Genomic DNA, 15,239 nt, shown 5'->3' on the forward strand with positions numbered 1-15,239 from the left:
TATAAATGTTGACTTTGATGGGTGTTTTCCAGCCATTCTGTGTAAAGTTGGTGGAAGAGGTATTTTTCTCTTCTTATCAATTGTTCTGTGGAACTTTATTATTGGGCTTTTTAGGTTAATGCATCATACATGAATATCTTTTTGAAAAAAAAATTCGCATTTGAATGAACTAAATCAAAATCATTAGGAATATGGAATTTTATGGTGAATATATGTAATTGAAACAGGAAAAAGGATGTTGAATTTTAGAAAGGTTTTAGGATATGTTTTGCAGGTGACAATAATTAACATAATGTACTTAGTGTTTCATTAAACTTTTTTGTTTTTTGAACTCATGCCTGGCCAATATGGGGGTCTACATTTTTGTATGCTAGCAGAGTTTCATCTTGTTTTTATATTTGTTGTTGAGGAGCTCCATTTATTTCAAGAGACATTATTCAGTGCTGCCTTTCCCAATTTGCACTTGTGTAAATTCTAATGCTTGGGTGAACTTGCTGTGGTGTAGGAAAAACCTCTCATAGGTCATGTGCCAGAAAAGCAAAATCAGCACACGTGTAATCTGCTGTCCATTGTATGCAACATGAAACAGCCCAGAAGCTGCAAGAGCATTAAGGTCCTTGGCAAGTGATTTATTGCCAGTTATTTTCTTTAAATTTATTTATATATGACAGTGGAATGCATTACAATTACTATCATGCATATAAAGCAAAATTTTTCATATCTCTGGTTGTATACACAGTATATTCAAACCAACTGAAGTCTTCATGTACTTTGGATAATAATGATCATCTCATTTCACCACCATTAATAACCCCATGCCCCCTCCCTTCTCTTCCAACCCCTCTGCCGTACTTAGAGTTTGTCTATTCCTCCCATGCTTCTGATCCCTATCCCACTATGAATCAGATTCCTTATATCAAAGAAAACATTCAGCATTTTTTTTGGATTGGCTAACTTCACATAGCATTATCTTCTCTAACTCCACCCATTTACCTGCAAATGCCATGATTTTATTCTCTTTTATTGATGAGTAAATGTTCCATTGTGTTATCTTTGCTTCACTAATCTTCTCCTCTTCAGTTATTGCTGATGGTATTTTGAAGCTGATAAATCTACTAGTATTTTTCAGGAGACCATTAGCAATTGCAATTTTTTTTCAGTTTCTGTTCAAATAAAGTTAGCTTTTCATTTCCACCTCCTTTCGGTAGGTATTACTCCACAAAAAAGTTCTTAGGCTTTCCCTTCTTTAATGCTCAGCTTTTAAAGTTTATACAATTCCTCTCTTTGAATGTGGTTCATGTGTAAAGATGACATTAAGCACTGAATAAGTGTGTTCATCACATCATCATCTGTTGCCATCACATTAGCTTTTTTTGAGCACGGTTGTACCAGGGGCAGTGACACTCACCTAAAATCTGTATCCTCCAGGAACTGATAACAGGACCCTAAGGGGCTTAGCAGATGATCCAGCAACCCCTAGGATTGTTCATTGAGAGAGCTTCTGTCTCTGTCCCATAAGCTCTGGGACCTTTTGACCATTATCTCTGGCTCATAGCCAGCTGCGCCTTCTCAGGGAAGTCCTTCAGGCCAGAGGATGTGGAGGTCACTGGAGAACTACAGGGAAAGGCATCCAGCAAAAGAGACTAGAGATGGTGCAGAGAACGATGGTGGTGAGAGGTCATTCCTCAGAGTTGTCAGCATGGAGACTGTCACACACTTGGCCTTCCTTTGGCCATTTCTAGGCATCTTTCCTTTGTCAGACACACCAAGGTGGGTGTGGAGCTGCTCAGGCTGTGATATGAATGCTTGTGGCCACACGTAGATTGCTGCTTTCCATGGAGGGACACAACTTCCAATGCCTCAGGAAAGCCCTGCCCAGCCCTGACATTTGAGCACTTTCATTCTCCTCCCCAGGGGTGGCTGCAGAGTTTTATATCTGCATAGCCACAGTGGCTGTGCTGAGGAACATAGGCCCCTTTAGAAGTCCCCTTGGTCAAGTCCACAGAGCCATTGAACCCTGACAACCTCTTGAGAGAAGTGGACATTGCAGGCCAAATGAGCAAAGGTTTTTATAGTTCTTGCTGAGCCCAGGGCTTGAAATGCTGCTGTTGGTGCAGATGATGTCACTGTGCACCTCAGTCCACTCAACTTGCAGTTGTGGTTCAACAAGTTCAAGACCAGAGATCATATAGTTTGCAAGCCTCATCCAGCTCCCAGATGTGTTTTGTTTAGCTGATGTGACACTTCATTATTATTTTTTTAAATTAAAGTTGTTCCCAACATTATAAGATTGAGAGATTTCACATAAAAGTACAGACTCTTGGTCTCTCTCAGAATCTTTGCAGTTTGAAGTGTACCTGAATCACTTTCTCTTGAGAGCTGTGTTCAGCTGGAGCTGATAAGCATCCTCCCCTTTTCATGGGGCATGAACTCCTGGGTTGCCCCAGTCCCCACCTTTCCCTATTGCCTCCTTCATCACGAGCTTCTTTTCTTTAAGTTGTTCACCTGCCACCAGAGGCTTTTGCACTTTTGCTCCAGATCTTTTCTTCAGTGAGACTGAAGCTACCTGTCACACTTAATTAAATGGGTTTAAGCAAGAAGGTGAAAACCTCACACCTCACCAAAGTTAGGTGGGCAATCCCCAACCTCAGCCTGGGGTCCAGAATGAACTCCACACCTCTCTTCAAAGACCCTGCACCATCTGGCTGTGCATAGCCACCCAGCTGCCTGTGCCCACCCTAGGAACCCACCAAAAGCCACCAATGGGCCCCTGCCCTTTCTGGAAAGAGAAGGGTGAGCAAAAAAAGGTGTCCCATCTGAACAAGCAGACTGTAGCTCCTTGAGTCTAACTGGGGACATGGTAATTAGATGATGGCAGAATCTTCCCAGGGCTTAGTTTTCAGCCTAAGATCCCACTGACAAACCATCCCCTTTAGAAAGTTCACCTGACATTCCTGAGCTGAGCTGCCCTGTCAAAAAAAACTTCTGCAAGGCTCATCTTGGTGCTGAGCTCAGCCCTGGTTGGGGGTTAGAGTTGTGTGAGGTGGATTACAGCCCACACATCAAGCCAAGGGCTAGAAGGCTCTTGGGTTGCTCAAGTCCATCCTAGAATCATTTCCATATACTTGGCTAAATGAGAGGACTTGGATTCCTAATCCCCATTGGCCAGATCACCTGCCTGCACTCACAGGAGAAATCTGAGTCCCAGCAGAGGGATCAGGGCTCAGCCAGGTTGGAAACCCAGATCTGGGAATCCATGCACCACCAGCCCATGGTACCTTCCTGCTGCATCCTGTCTGCCACCCTTTCCCACCAAACCTTCTCTTTAGTGAAGGGGGAACACTAAGCCAGCAGCTGTTGAGAGATTGAGAAGGAGTGTGCAGTCTTCCACATTAAAATGGAGGTAGAGAGAAACTGATTTAGTTCCACTCTCTTCATATCTCTGGATCTCTCCTCAAGCCAGTAATGTATTCCTGCTTATTGATAATACACATTAAAAAGTGTTATTTGACTCTAAATCACTTTTCTTTTTATACTTAAAATGTTTTCTCTCATTGGTGTTGAGATAACCCTGGAGTTACAGGCTTGGTTTTATTACTGTCAAAATGAGATAAACTGTGATGATCTCATACAGCTTTTATTGGAACTGTTTTATTTATAAGAATTTTCCTAAGGTCAGATTAATGTGACATGCCTGGATTATTTTAGGGTTGCATTTCTTTACTCTGAAACCCAGAATACTAGAGGAAGTGATCTTGAGCAGTGTAACACAACAGTTTCCTACTTTCTACTTGCACACCTCTGGTAATGGGGAGCTCACTCTCTGCCAAGATGGCCCATCTCAGGTACAGTCTCTAACCCCTTTCCTACCCTCATGGACCCTGGCTCTGCTGTCTGGAGTGAGGGAGGAAATCTCTCCACAATCCAACTTAGGATCCTCCTAGGGATCATTTTCTGCTCTGAAATAGCCCATTGGTCCTTCAAATCTCTCTCCATCCCTTCACCATCATACTCAGTCTTCAAAATATATGCAGAATTCCTTTATGAGATCAGGAAGACCACTTGAAACTTCTGTTAGTTACTAAGACCAGTCCTCCAAGATCACTTCTGAAATGTCTTCATTCTGGTCATGCTTATAAGGATCTTATGTTCAAATGAATGTTGGAAGTTCTGAGTTAAAAAAATATTGAAACTTCCTTTGCCCACAGTCTGATAAGGCTTGAAATCCTCCCTTATCTGGACCTGAGGCTCAAGCAAGCAGTTCCTCCCACACATCTACATGCAAGTCTCCATTAAAGCACTTTCAAGGAGTTCCTGAGCAGAGAATATGTCAGCTGGGAGTCACCAGTTCTATGCCCAGACCATCCTCCAAGCTCCTGGACCCTGGTCCAGGTCATCTTTGCAAAGGGTAGGCAGTGTGTTTAGAGAAGATAATAGTGTCCCCTCTGCTGGTTGCCTGTGCTGGCTTATGACTTAATCAATCTTGAACAATTGGCCATAGGCTTCTTTTCTTAAAAGTGATGTCACTCTTATGATCTCTGACAGGATGCAGCACAGACTCCTCAGCTCAGCAGAGCACATGTGAATGTTACAGCTCAGATAATTGAATATTTTCTCAAACCACCAGACTGGAAAGAGGTAGTCTGTTCTCCCTTAGGCTGAGAGGGCCTCTTAAGACCAGGTAAGGCAGCCTCTGAGAATAGGACACTGTCTGCATCACTAGAAGGCTCCACTTACCCAAGACTTCTTCTGCCACAAATCAATTACACATCTGATATCTTCCCAGTTATTGCACCTTTGGTTTGAGGGGTATGAAGTAAAAAACAAAATGGCATGGATTTAAAACCCTGATGGGCTTTTTATTGAGCTATGCGATTCTGGATAAATTAATTAACCTCTCTGTGGCTCATTTTCTATGTTAAATGGAGGTCCTACTTGTAGCTCATTGAGGATTTGTATGCTGAATAGTGCCTAGCACATAATAAGTACTCAATCAAAGTGACCACTATGACTATTGAAGGCTCTTTTGGGGGGATGCTGTGGGCACAATGGGGTGGGGAACATAATGGAGGATCAGAGTGAACTAGTCTTTGTTAATTCATTTCCAAGTTCATTTTTTTTAACCTTAGGGTGATTCTGATTATGGACGCAGAGAAATGCATTGAGTTCAAGCAACAGAACTTCCAACCAGACATGGTAAAGCATTAATGGTTTTATAACATCACTGTGGTAATCCTTGTTACTTTTCAAATAGGGGAAATGAGCCCAGAGCAGGACAAGATCTTACCTGAGGTTGCCTAGCAATGTAGTAAACTCAGTAAACACCAAGACAACAAAAACAAAGTGGTATTCTATAATTCATAAAGTGTCTCATTTAGTCCAGTGTTCTCAATGGTATGTCAGAAAAGCTGCCATTGTCTTTATGAACAGTGGCAGGAATTCCATCCTGACCTAGTTCAAAATGAAGCAGACATTTAGATCATGACTAAGTTTCAAAGGCTACACAATATTTCTGTTCATAATTTCTTATATGCACAAGGCCCTGGGTTCAATCCCCAGCATCACACACACAAAAAGGAATAAACACAACTTCTTTGTAAACAGAGAGTCCTAATTAAGATTTTCTAAGACTTGACATTTATTTCAGCTCTTATAGAAAGGCTCTCTGTCAAACACAGGCCAAATTAGGGTCCCTTGCCCCTCTTTTAATTTCCAGCAATTACTTCTGATTATCATCACAATCACACCAGTGAATGATACACATCAACTAAACAGGCCTGCATTGTCTATTAAGTGTTATTGTTTTTAAAAAATAGTATTAATATTTGATTCTCTGTTCCTGAGAATAGCACCTAATATTTAACAAATGTACATGTTTGTTGATAAATTAAATGCTATAAAACATTAGTATAGATTCTTCACTTTACTTACTCTCACATTTAAAATTTACTAATTAGCTACTTCTTTGACAAGTGAATGAGATACTGGAGGTCAAGAGAGGGTGGGGCTGAAACCAAGTTAGAATATGATAAATAAAACAGAACTTTGATGAGGGGGACTAAAGGAACACTAATCAGATCCAGAATAAATATTGTAGAAGATATTTTCATTTGTGTAGCGAAAAGGAAACAACCCAGAGAGTAAAGAGACAACCTATGGAATGGGAGAAAATATTCACAATCTATACAGATGGCAATGGGTTAATAACCAGAATGTATCAGAAACTCCAAAAACTCTATAGTTAAAAACAATAACTTGATTAAAAATGGGAACTGTATCTGAGCACTTCTCAAAGAGTCATACAGATAGAAAACAAGTATATGAAAAAGGTCTCAACATCACTAATCATCAGCAAAATCCAATCAGAAACAACAATGAGGTATCAACTCATTCCAGTGAGAACAGTGGTTATCAAAACAACAACAAAAGAATGAATTGGGATGTGAAGAAAAGGGAAAACTTGTACAACTGCTTTTTGGAAATGTAAGTTAGTTGCAGTCATTTTGGAAAAAAATGGATATTTCTCAAAAAAATTGACATAGAACTACCATGTGTTTGGGAAAACCCACTATTGGGTATGTATTTACTGGAAATGAAATCAATATGTTGAAGAGACTTCTGTACTCCCATGTTCATTTCAGCATTATTGACAATTGCCAAAAAGTGAAAACTTCCAACGTCGCCATCAACAGATGAACCAATAAAGAAAATGTGGTATATATATATATATATATATATATATATATATATATATATATATATATAATGAAATACTGTCATTCAGATAAAAGAATGAAATCCTGTAATTTATGAAAATGTGTGGAACTAGAGATTATGTTAGCTAAATAAAGTAATCACAGAAAAAGTACTGCATGCTATCACTAATACATGGAATCTAAAATATTTGATTCCATAGAAGTTGAAGGTGAAATTGTGATTACCAGGAGGGGGAAGAAAGGATGATAGAATTAAGAAGTTCTGAGTTCCTATTGCAGAGTAGACAATAGAAAGTAGTGCATATAGAGGTAAAATAATATTGCATATATAAAGCCAAAAGAAATGAATTTTAATGGGTGTACCCTAAAGAACTGATTAATATTTGGGGGGGGGAGAAAAAAGTTCAACCCAATTTTCATATTACACAATGCATACTTATATTGAAACTCTACATAACAACTCTTTAACATATGTATTTTATATTTTCACATTTCACATTTAAAATATTTTTAAGCAGGCATGAAAAAAATAACAAAATAAAAGTTTCAAAGGAACTTTCATACCACAGGAGGACACACTGAAAAGACAACGTTTATGAGAAATAAAACTTTTATCAAACATAAAATTTGGTGGCACCTTGACCTTGGGAATCCAGTCTCCAGAATTCTTAGAAATAAATGTTTGATATTTTTAGTTTTTTTTAAAATGATATTATACTTATAGAAACTAGGAAGCATGTGAGTGTTTTGCTACATTTTTATTATATATGCAAATAAAATCCCATCTAATAGTTCATATTCTTATCCCTTTTGATTGACTAAATTTATATATGTGTACACATTTCTTGAGCATTTGAAATACTTTATTGGATGATCATTGCTATTTACCAAATAGACGTGAAAGACTCACAGTTACTGGCCCCTTGCCTGAGGATTCTCTGCCCAATAGAGGGCAGAACTGTTGACCTCTGCCACTCCCCAAACCCCTGGGGCTTTGGCATAATGCTGACAGGTTGAGGGAGCTGCAGGCATTGAAGCCCCTTCACTCAAAGCAGAAAATTGCACGACCATTGGAGAACAGGGCAGTGGAAGAGGAAGGGAGGTCAGGGCCCAGGACAGGGGGGAGCAGCAAAACTAGAGGAATCCAAAGGCTGGAGACATGGTGTATATTTTGGTTTTCTATAAATGGGAGCAGATAGGCCTGCAGGAGGCCAGCAAGTGGTGGTGCCTGGGGTTGGTCACCCACTGACTTCTTTCTCATCACCTGGTTTGGGGTCCACTTTCAGTAATGAGTCCCTGCCTCCTCCCCCTCCTTGGCCTCTCTGGACTTGGAGTTGGGAACATAGAGGCCAGAGTCAATGCAATGCTGCATGTGGTACTTCACATCATGAGGTTCATCTTGCTTATTGGTGTCTTGGAGCATCTGGACATCCTTCACAATAAGGTACTTTTGAAGTTCCTCAGGGAGGGATTCTTAGACCTCAACAGGGTCCAGGGCACCAGGGCTCAGCCAATTCTCATGTTCCTCTGCCTCACACTCCTTCATGGCTTTCTCATTGAGGCACCGCTTGAAGAAGCTCTGCACATGTTCCTTGAAGGTCTCCAGCTTTTGGTTAAAGCTCTCTATGTACTGGTCATTGGCCATCTTAATCTTAGCAAAGAGCTGTCTGAAGTAAGCATAGGGGTCACCTTCAGACTCTTAGTTAGCTCCAGGGTGAACTGCATGACAATAATCTGGTGGGCCACCTGCTCCATGAGTGCACAATTTTTCCTTCACCTCTAAATCAATTCACTACCAAGTAGTTGGCTGTCTCCTCACATACCAAGTGGACATTATCTGACAGGAACTTCTGGCTATCAGCCCTGCTGCAGAAAATGCCAAAGGACTCCATCTGTTTCTCCTACTTCTCCACAAAGGTTTTGTGTTTCTGCTTCCTCACTTCCTCTGAATCCTCCTATGCTTTCTCAGGCTTGATATTGACCATGCTTTTCCTGAAGCCAGGGCATGCTCTTTTCCTTCTTGTGCACCTCTTCCATCTTCTGCTCGTAACTCCACTCCTCATTGCAAGTTTCTGTGCCTCAGCCTACAGTCACTCTAGATCTGCCTGGAACCTTCAGTCAACTCCCAGCCCTTTTAACTTCCAATAGCAATCAAACACCTTGCACTGGTTTTCATGACAACCCCGTCCGACTCTTCCTCCTCCTTCCAGAACTGCTCCATGCACTCCACCCTGGCCTGGTGCCACCAGGGGAAGAGCTGGCTGTGTTGCCGTTGGGGTGTCTCTCTTTCTCATTGTCAGACACTTCGATGTGGTTTCACATGCCCGTAGTCCACCATTTTCGCACAGCCAGCTCTGGCTCTGGTAGCAAAGGCAGTAGCAGTGTTGGCGATCTGGTCCCTTCACCATTTATAATTCTCTAAGCAAAGCAAAAATAGTTTATGGAATTGACTTATACTTAAATTACATTGTAAATTGGTATACTAGGGTAAGAGTCTTCAATAGTCCTATCAGATGGATGAAAATTATCAGCAAATTGCTAGAATGAATGGAGATATATAATTTTCTTAAGAAAAATTACTTGAAATGTGAATACACACAACAAAAGATTATGAATTAGTATATGTACACATATATAATCATAATTTTTGGAAACTTTCATTTTTATTATTTTTCAGTGTGTTACTACTAACTTTATTCTCAGTAACAGAAAGAATCTGGGATGTATAAAAGTAACAAAAACATGTAAAACACAAATATTTTATAAAACAGGATAAACTTGGTATAATAATTTATCATTAAATTTAAAAATCATATGATAATTTGTTCAACATATATATTTCATGAGCATATCTGAGAAACATTTTTTCCCATCAGGAGTAAAGTTTGTTAGTTTTACTTTCCAAAGATTTGAATAGTTTTTAAAATTTACTGAAAAAAATTGTTTTTAAATATGTATTGGTATTAACATTTTATCCCTTTAAAAGTCTCCACAAAATGTTTAGAAGCAAAAATTATTATGTATTAAATAATAATACATAAAAATATTATGTCTTAAAAAATCTGGATCAATTGCAAAATGTGGGAAGTAGCACTGGGAAGATTTGTATAACTCAGTCAATTTGGAGCCTAAGTCAGAGTTGTAAGGACTGACAGAGTAACTAAGAAAATTACAAATATCTCCCAATAAATATTCCAGTGACAGTGACTGAAAAACAGAAAGCATGCTTCCTCTAGGATAAAATTGATGTCTGGGATATCAGGCAGTTTCAAATACCCAGTATCTTATTTTTTTTTTGAAAAGGTAAAATAGCTTAAAGCATTTAATATCTATACAAATCAATTAATATCTAAACTACTGTTAATAGTAGTCACGAAATATGCTTAATATAGAAACCAACATTTATGTCTTTAAGAAAAAGTGTAAATTGTATTTTACCTCAAAATATAAATTAACCCGCTTAAAGAATCATCCGTGGTCAAAATCATGGTGAATTTTAAACAACTTCAGAACAAAATAACAATAAGTACATTATACTGCTTTATATCTAAAAAAAATGCTTACAACTTCTCATAAAAATAGTCTGAGGCAACTATTTTTTTCTTTTATTCTCTTACAGACAGGTTCAACACTATGGGCAACATTCTTAAAACCAAGACTTTCAGACATTCAAATACTGTGGTCCCCTTTTCTTTGATGTGGTTTATTCAGCTAAAAAAAGCATTGTAGACAACTTAATACATTTTCACCAAATTTAAAGTAGTACAAAAAATTTAAGACTCTAAAGAACTACACATTGTACCTAATACATCATTAAAAATAGAAGTCAGTATTTTTTCAGCAAATAAAACAGCATACTGGTATTCTGTTAATGCATACCTTTTTAATACGTACAGTTATTCATAAATTATTTACAACTTCTACTTATGTGAAGAGAATTAAAATGTAAATTTTTCTCCAAAACTTGAAAAAAGCAATACAAAATTTGTGAAAGACTGTGCTTTATACTGTACAAAAGTAAGCCAGTTTTCTCTTCAAATACCAGATACTGTATGCAGTGATATTTTTGACATATTACAGATTATGGAAATTCATGAGGATGTTTTAAAGCTGAAGGTAAGTTTACAGGTCTTGATTCTTCATTAAGGAGTACTAGATCTTATATCTCACTGCCTCTGTATTTCCTTTTACATATTTTTACCACCATCTTTTTCTTAAGAAATAACTTCAATGCTTCTCTTTATGCAACTGCTTTTGCATTTTTTTTTCTTTTTCCACAGCCAGTGCCCAAGTACACTGACTTGCACCACAATTTCAAATAACACTTTCTTAAGAGCTTTTATTTTGAGGCAAATCTGCCAGTTCTCTTAGTGGGACAAAAAAAAATATCCAGTGTTGCTTTCAGAGTCTCAATAGCTGTATTTAGGAGCTCTCCATGATTCATATTGGTACTAAAGCTACCAACAGCTACTAATTTCCATGCCACTGTTTTATACAGTCTATTGAAGAAAGGTTGCTTCTGTTTCACATCTTCATTGGTTAATTTGCAACAAGAGAACTTGATAGAAGTCTCACTTGACTGTGAAGTACTTTTAGAAGGAAACTGTGAGGTGCTACTTTGATAACTTAGAAGTTAGTCTTAGAATAACTTAGTCTTAGAAGCTAGTTGGGACACACTTGCTAAAGAAGTACTTTTGGAAACCATAGATCCATTGGTCTGGGAGCTGCTCTTGGAAGCTAACAGTGATGCAGCTACCTTGGAAGTGCTTTTGGAAGTGAGAAGTGATGTATTTGTTGAGCTTCTCTTAGGAGTTAGTAATGATGTGCCTGATGAAAAACTGTTTTTAGAAACTGATGATGAAATACTTGCCTCTAGTTTGGCAAGTAAATCCACTTGAAGCTGTCTCGAAATTAGGTTTAGAAGACAATAAAGCTGACTCTACTTCTGAGCTTCCAGATGTACCCAATAAGGGCACTTCAATCTCTGAGCTGCTCTGAGAAGCAGAGACTGAGGAATCTTCCAAAGCACTCATTTTAGATGAGCCACTTTGTTGTCTGGAATCAGTGGACTGGGTCACGGACTATTCACATTGGATTTCAACAATAAAGAAACAAATGATGCTGAACCATGCTTATCGGGAGCTTCTGATTCAGAAGCTTTTCCAGATCCTGCCATTGTTACCTGAGAGGAAATGCTGCTGCTGCTTTGACTGGAAACAGAGCGCTCTCCCTCACATGTAGACCTGTTCTGACCAGAGATGCCAGAGCTCTGAGTGGAGTTTCCACCACTCTCTGTTTGGTGGATGACCCGGAACATGTAGAACTCTTTTCCAGCTGAGCTGATATACCTTCTGTTTTGGCAGAAATTTTTGCAAGATCTCGCTCAACTGCACAGTTGTTTTTTTCCTTCTGATTCGTTTTTTGGATAGCTCTTATATCCCATCTTAGCAACCAGTTTGTCTCTTGTTGTATGGATTGGAGCATTGGTCATTTTGATGCCTTCAGCCATACTAAGAATTTTATCCATAACTTTTGAGGGTACAGCACCCAAGCAATACGTGGTTTGCCTAGGCCATGAAAAAGGAGATGAACTGCTGCATCTGCCTGACTGCAGGTCCCACTTCCTCCGGGTCAGCAGAGGCAAGGCCACTCTCGGAGGCCAGTTGCCCAGCGTTGCGGAGCAAAAACTCCCGGTGGTGGCGCCAGTGTTTGTCAGTCTTGCCCTCTCAGCACAGCGCCTCCACCCAGGTGGCCACCCACGGGTTCTGGCTCAGGAACTCTGACACCTCTTGCACCGTGTTGGGCCTGCAGGACGTGGAAGGACACTAGCAGACGCTGCACCAGAGAAGAGGCAGGGTGCACAGGGACGAATGGCCCTGTCACTGTGGTCTGCACTGGCTGCCCTCCAGAGAAAGCACCTCAGGAGGCCCACATACCAAACAACAGCGTCCAGAACAGCTGAACCACCCACTCCCCAGTATCTTATGCAGTGTTATCTGTTTGTTCATGTAAAAATAAAATTTCCCAATAATAATTCAAAGGAAAAGTTTAATTGTATTTTTTTAAAGTAGAGGTGGGGGAAGAGAGAAATAGAGAGAGTTTAATAGAGGAGCCTTCAGTCATCTTCCACAGAGAAGAAACAAAGTGCTTAAGGTTGACTGCATTTTGAGGAAAGTAACTGAGTGAGAAGTCTGGAAATTGGGAAGGAAGTGGTGGGCACCCCAACAACATAAAATCTCATAAAGGAACAAAGCAAACTGCAATTACAAGCTAAACTTCAGGGGTGAGGATAATGACTTTCCACATTTCCAAGGAAAAGATAAGCCAGAAAATTGCATAAATCCTGCTCAGAGATGTTAAATCCTAACTAGTGAAAATTCCAAATTACTCACAGGATTTGACATCACTTGGGGGGCTGAGTTGATTCTGAGTGAGAATTCAGTCCACAAAAAGTTCACCTTGGTCAATTCCCAATTCCTAGAATCAAAGACGCAACAATAGCTAGACAACATTATACCTTAGGGACCAGTAGCTAATCCTCAGATACATCTAGATACCTTGTACCTGTGCATGCCTCACAGGATGGGAAACATAACTCTTAGTTTCCTACAGATATAAGATTAGTGTTATGGATGCCTCTCGCCTTGGTGCCACCCATGACTGCTGTATGGAGCCTAAAGAAGTTCTTCTCTCTAGAATACAGCCTTGGGGCTTCAGTTCTTGCCTCCTAATGCCCTAGCATCACTTGTGTTGTCTTTTGGGACTTGGGGAGGTCCCCTCCACATCTGGCAGCAGTGAGACATTAGATGTCATTGTCACAAGCTCCAGAACCATCAGTGGTCAGATCTGTAGGGCCTGAGGACAAGCATCTTTGTAAGCTCGTGTCCCCTATAAAGTTGTAAGTGTACCTTCATGAATTGCTGAAGTCTATACACTAATTAGATGGTACTCACATACACTGGTGATACACGTTACAGATGAAGAAATAACATGGAGGCTTTTGAGCTTACCTATACCCCAAACCAAAGCACTATATCACTACCATATCTCAGTAAGTCAAAGAAGTTTTTTTTTTCCTACAAAAGCTGCTTTGTAGAACTAGAAGTGATAGCTTTTAAACAATATGTGTCCATTTCAATGTGGGAACACAATAACTTATGAAAAAACAAGGAAGCATGCAACCCCCCCAAAAAAAACACAGAAATTCTCCATAAATAGATTCCAATCTGCAAGAAATTTATAAGATTCCTGAAAAAGAATTCAAAACAAAGTTCCTAAGGAAACTCAGGAATATTCAAGAAAATACAGATAAATATAAAAAAATATTAATGAAGAATTCAACAGTGATAAAATCAGCAAAAAAAAAGAGACAATCAGGAATTTCAGTAGTGAAACTTTCAATGATTAAAAGAAGGTTTCCAGGGCTGATGTTGTGGCTCAGTGGTAGAGCGCTTGCCTAGCATGTGTGAGGCACTGGGTTCAATTCTCAGCACCACCTAAAAATAAATATATAAAAGTCCACCAACAACTAATAAAATAATTAAAAAAAATGTTTCTACACCAGATTAGTACAAGCAAAAACAAAGAATTTCTGAACTTTTTCATGTATTTTTTGAGATAATCGAAAAAAAAAGAAAGAAAAAAAAGAGGGAGAGACAATTCAAGCATGAATGCAGCCAAGCTTGCTACCTGAAAGCTTCTCAATACCTGATTTCAAAAACATACAACAACCATGGTGAGCTAAATAGTATATTATTAGAATTAAAAATCAACACACTTATCAAATGGCCAGAATAGAGAAACAAGAAATAATCAACAAATTTACAGTCAACCAATTCTTATTAAAGTCTGCACAAACATACATTGGAAAAGAACAGGATCTTCTGTTAATGCTGCCTATGAAACAATACACACATGAAAAAGAGTTAAAGTAGAGCCCTACCTCTTACTATACACAAAGATCAACTTCAAATGTATAAAACAACTGATCAGTGATAAAAAATTTAAGACATGAAATAATAATATTACTATATGAAAAAAATTTAGATGCTTCAAGACATTAATTTAGGCAAATATTTTGTGGATAAAATCTCAAAAGCACAGACACCAACAAAAATATGAAAAAGTATAATTATATCAAAATAATAATCTTCTAAATAGCACAAAAATAGTAACAGAATTCATAGATTAGCTGCAGAATGAAAGAAAAATTTGCAAACTCTCTGACAAAGGATTAGTATCTAGAACATGTAAGAAATTTAAAAAAATTATCATCAAGCTGAGTGTAGTCACACATGCCAATAATCTTAGCTACTCAAAAGTACAAAGTTTTTAAATTCAGGGAAGCCTGTGAAACTTAGGGAGATACTGTCTCAAAAATAAAAGGTTGTAGAGAAACACCTGGTTCGACCCACAGCATCACAAAAACCACAAAACAAAAAACACATTACCCCCCCACACACTCTCTATTTAAATGCTTATTTCTTAAAAGACATATAAATGGCCAAATTGTTCATGAGAAAA

At 38.7% G+C, this 15,239-nt stretch overlaps 2 pseudogenes; both read right to left on the reverse strand.

The window, feature by feature from the left end:
• Positions 1 to 7,954: 7,954 nt before the first annotated feature.
• On the reverse strand, positions 7,955 to 9,029 carry LOC101957889 (hsp90 co-chaperone Cdc37 pseudogene; annotated as a pseudogene).
• A 1,768-nt stretch (positions 9,030 to 10,797) lies between these two features.
• On the reverse strand, positions 10,798 to 13,529 carry LOC101957602 (CDKN2A-interacting protein pseudogene; annotated as a pseudogene).
• Between the last annotated feature and the right edge of the window lie 1,710 nt (positions 13,530 to 15,239).

This window comes from Ictidomys tridecemlineatus, chromosome 6 (assembly GCF_052094955.1).
Source record: "Ictidomys tridecemlineatus isolate mIctTri1 chromosome 6, mIctTri1.hap1, whole genome shotgun sequence".
Classification (NCBI taxonomy): Eukaryota; Metazoa; Chordata; class Mammalia; order Rodentia; family Sciuridae; genus Ictidomys; species Ictidomys tridecemlineatus.